The sequence below is a fragment of the Melozone crissalis genome, unplaced genomic scaffold (assembly GCF_028551555.1).
Source record: "Melozone crissalis strain CALT ecotype California unplaced genomic scaffold, PUWL_Pcris_2 ptg000074l_1, whole genome shotgun sequence".
Taxonomy (NCBI): Eukaryota; Metazoa; Chordata; class Aves; order Passeriformes; family Passerellidae; genus Melozone; species Melozone crissalis.
Genome location: NW_026535851.1, coordinates 4,044,871 through 4,049,535, shown reverse-complemented (window position 1 = coordinate 4,049,535; position 4,665 = coordinate 4,044,871). Strand labels below are relative to the sequence as shown.

The following is a 4,665-nucleotide window of genomic DNA, read 5'->3' as shown; positions in this document are numbered from 1 at the left end:
CCCCCCCCCCGCCGCCGCCGTACACCTCCCCTGAGGTGGGGGTTTCAGTCCCAGTCCCTGGAAGAAGGTGAGAGGGGGACCTTCTCACATAGGGATTTCATGTCTCAGTCTCTTGATGAAGAGGCTTCTTACATCTCAGCTTGTCTGTCACGGTGGTTACGAATGGGTGAGAGGGGTCTTCTGCAGGGAACCACCCAGAACAGCCAGACTGAGAGGTGGGACAGCTTCCAAGGCTACTGTTGCAAAAAGGGCACAGTGGCCCCTTCTTCTCATTGGGCTCAGTGTAGCATACAGCAAACAACACCTGTGAAAACAATAGCTTAGCACTGTGCTCAGGTCTCGAGGCCCGTGGCGTGTGTAACTTTCTCCTACAGAGAAGACAGGGGGGTCTTCTCTTCAGTGGTCCTCAAATGACAATCATGAGGAAAATCAGGGATATTTTGGACAGACTCTCACAGGGGGGAAGTGACATCACGAGCAGCACAGCGCAGCGGGAGGTTTGAACAGCGCGGCGGTGGTGGATCTCAGGCATGACGTCACTGGCTTGGAGCGGGCTTGGGGGGACCCAGGAATGGCGTGGGGGACCCTGGACACCTGGGTCCTTCCTGACTCCCCTTCCGCTGCCGCCGGGTCCATTTCAGCCCCGCCAGATGCCTGGACTCACCCTGACCGTGCGGTGGACTCAGCTACACCATGCCCCATCCCAAACCCACCCCCCGACGGTGCAGCCACCCTCCAGCCCCTCCATCACCCCGGCCGCGGGCACGCAGTGAGTGAAGGGCAGGGGACTCCCCTTATAGACACCCTCTATGGACCTCTCACATTGAGCCCCCTTTTCGGCCCCCCTCCAGAGCACTCCTATGCCCCCCCCCCATTGCTGTCCTCTGCCCCCAGCCTGTGCCCTATATACCCCTATATACCCCTATATGCTTCCATCACCTATAGTCACCCCACATTCTCTCTCCCCTATAGCCCTCTACATCCTGTAGCTCATAACCCCCCATACTCCCTGTTGTTGCAGCTTGAATAGCTGCTAGCAAAGTCCAAAATAAAGAAGCAAAAAAGGCCTTTCCATAATATCCGCAGATGTTTAATTCAGCCGCGCGGTGAGATGTTCAGGTCCCAGACACCCACACACACATCCAGGGTCCAGCTTTTCTCTCTCTGGGGCCCCAGGGGCTGACCATGTTCCTGGGGCAGTACAAAGATAAGGGCCAATCAGGGAAATGGGAGGGAGTGGTTCAGGAACATAGGGACAGACATAGGAACAGGGGAAGGAGCCAATGGGGTGTAACTTAGGAGATGACCCCCCCAGGGCCTCCACACCCTGTCCCCTATGACTCCCCGATATCGGCCATCACTGGAGCTCCCTATAGATCCCTCCTACCCACAATGTTCCCCCAGACCTTACAGATCCCTTATAACCCCCACAGCTTCCCCCTGTCCCCCCAGCCCCCATAGCCCCCCATAGATCCTCTATAGCCCCTGTCGCAGACATCTTTTCATGTAAAATCCTTCCCTTAGGATTTTTTCTTCCTGAGAAGCTGAGAGGCCTCAGGGACAAAATGTAAACAATGATTGTCTGCTGCTGTGGAATGCATCAGGTGGATTTTTGATTGGCCCATCTTGGATGTTTATAATTAATGGCCAATCAAAGCCCAGCTGTCTCGGACAGAGTCCAAGACAGCTGCCTTTTGTTATCATTCTTTCCTTTCTATTATTAGCTTAGCTAGCCTTCTGAGATGAAACATTTTCTTCTATTCTTTTAGTGTAGTTTTAATATAATATATGTCATAAAATAATAAATCAAGCCTTCTGAAATATGGAGTCCAATTCTCGTCTCTTCCCTCATCCAAAGACCCCTGTGACCACCATCGCAGACCTCTGTGTTCCGCCAGGCCCTAAAGATCTCCTATACCTCCCATGTCCCATGTTCCTTCAGAGACCCCCGTCTGTGCCCCCCCAGGCTAAATAGATCCCCTAAAGCCCCCATAGACCCCTATCCAATGCCCCCTCAGGGCACCGCCCAGGTCAGTGGGCACTGCAGGAGATCCGCAGGTACCAGAGCAGCACCCGTCTGCTGCTGCGCCCCGGACCCTTCGCCTGCCTGGTGAGAACCCCTCACATCCCACAATGAACACCCCTGCACCCTAAAAGCCCCAGACACCCTGATTTCCCCCACGGAACCTCCCCAGCACCCCCCATGGACTTCCAAACTCCCCTGGGACCACACAGATCATCTCAGATACCCATAAAATCTACTTTGGGACCCCCAAACCCCTCCAGGACCCCCCCCCCCCAATTTCACCCCAGAACCTCCAACGTTGTCTCGGATCTTCCAAACCACTCTGGATTCTCTCTCCTGGGATCCCCAAATCTGTCCCAGGACACCCCAGATCAACCCTCTCTGACCCTGCAACCTCCCCCAGAGCCTTCAAATCCACTCTGGGACCCTTCAGCTCCCCACAGGACTCTCCCAAATACCCACTGGGACCCTTCAAACAATCCCTAGGACCCCTTAAAATCCAACCCCAAATCCACCCTGGGACCCCTGAAATCCAACCTGGAACCCTCCAACCTCCCCTTGGACCCCATCCCAAAAACCCATTGGGACCCTCCAACCCCCTACAGACCAACAAAGTTACCCCCCAGAATCCCAGATCACCCCCTGGGACTCCTCAGGACCACCCCCTTCCCCCAGGGCCCCCCCTCAACTCTGTTCCAGCCCTCCCCATGTCCTTGTCCTCTCCGTCCTTGAGACATGGTGGGCCTGTCCTCCCCCAACATCCTTGCATATCTCCCAAAGTCCTTCTATGGTTCCGGACATCCTTGTGTCCTGGCACCTTCAGAAGCTGCATGGCTTGGGTGTTCCCTGTGCCCCTTCCGCTGTGCTGGCACTGTCCCCCCTGTTCCATCGGGGTGTCCCCTGGGGAGTGTTCTCATGTTCCCATGGTTTAGGGTGTTCCCAAGATGTTCCCAGAGGGGTGTTTCCCCCCCGCCTCCCACTTGGAGTCTTCCACAGGGTGTCCCCATCATGGTGTTCCCACATCTCCACTCCCCAGCGTATCCCCAGGTGTTCCTGTCCCCAGTGTTCCTGTCCCTGGGGTGTCCCCAAAGTGTCTCCAGGGTGACAACAAGGGTGTCCCCGGGTCCTTGGGACATCCCCAGGGCAGTGTCTCCACATCTCCAGGGTGTCGCCATGGTGGTGGCCCCAGCCCGGGATGTCCCCAATGCCCTCATATCCCCTCCACCTTGTCCCAATGTCACCCTGTGACCCCGCTGCCCCCATGTGCCTCCCCTCCCCGTGCCCTCCCTGCCGCAGGTGCGAGAGCTCTGCCTGTGCTTCACCCACAGGGTCGATTAATGCTGGCAGTGGATGGCCCTGCTGGCGCTGCAGGAGGTAGGGGTCGGGGGGTCCAGGCGTGGTGAACGGGGGTCACAGAGAGGCTGGAGTGGTCCTATGGGTGCTGTGGGGGTATCCAGGGGACTTAGGGGAGTGGGGAGGGGGCTGAGGGGGATCTCATGGGTGCTGAGAAGGTTTCCATGGAGGTTGGGGGAAGGGGTTCTGTGGGTGCTGCATGGGGGTCTGTGGGTGCTGAGGGTGTCTCTGGGGGGCTGGGAAGGTCCAAGAAGGTCTCTTTTGGTGCTTGTATGAGGCTGAGAGGTTTGTTGGGTGTGTCTGATGGGAGCTGAGGGGGAGACTACGAGGGTGTCCATTGGCTGGGGGGGGTCTATGGGTTCTGGGACAGGGTTCCATGGATGTTGAGAGGGTCTCTGGGAGACCTCTGGGTGCTGGAGGGGTGTCCCTTATTTACGGGGTCTGTCAGGGATTGGGGACAGGTCACTGGGTGCTGGTCCCTCCTTACACATTTACAGGCACAGGGTGTTTTCATCCTCCCAGTCACTTGTGGGTGGGTTTAGAGGAACCCTGCATCCTGGGTGTGTGTTTTGGGGGGGTCTCTTCCCCGAGGGGAGCTGTGGGGCTTGGGGCATGCTGGGGGGCTTTGGAGACCTCCTCTCAGGTTTTGGACACAGGCAGCAGAGGCCTTCATCACGTGGCTGTTGGAAGACATGTAGCTGTGCTTGCTGCACGCCTGCCGAGTCACCCTGATCCCCAAGGATCTGCAGCTGGCCTGGTGCCTGCAGGGACCCAAGGTGGGGGGCATCTGAATGGGGACCCCCCCTGAGCCCCTGCACAGACTCAATCCCCCAGACCTCTGTACCAGAACCCCCATCCTGGGGCTTTCCCCTGACAATGTCACACTCCTAATCTTACTGGGACCTCCTATGGGACCATCATGCTGAGACCCCCACCATGGGATTCCCCAAGCTGGGGCCCTGTCCTGACATGCCCAATATGATTTGGGATCCACCTCCTAAAGACCTCCCACATGGACCCGCCCCACAGACTCCCCCCTATTGGACCTCCACCTCAGGATCCTAAACAACCCCTTCAGGGAACCATCTGAGGGTGGAGGTCGCCTTCCTTAGTCCAGCACCCCTCAGATTATTGAGGACCCCTACCCATTATCCCCCTGGAACTCCCCTCACCAGAATGCCAGTCCCAGGGAAACCTACCCAGGACTTCCACCCTACTGAAGATCCTCCCAGTTCTGCTGCACCCCAAAAAATTGATAAATGTTTGGGACCCCTAGGTGCTGTTGC

General features: G+C 57.2%; 1 pseudogene; it reads left to right on the top strand.

Annotated features, from left to right (window-relative positions):
• Window positions 1-693: 693 nt before the first annotated feature.
• LOC128946109 (histone H3-like centromeric protein A) lies at window positions 694-4,170 on the top strand (annotated as a pseudogene).
• The last annotated feature ends 495 nt before the right edge of the window (window positions 4,171-4,665 follow it).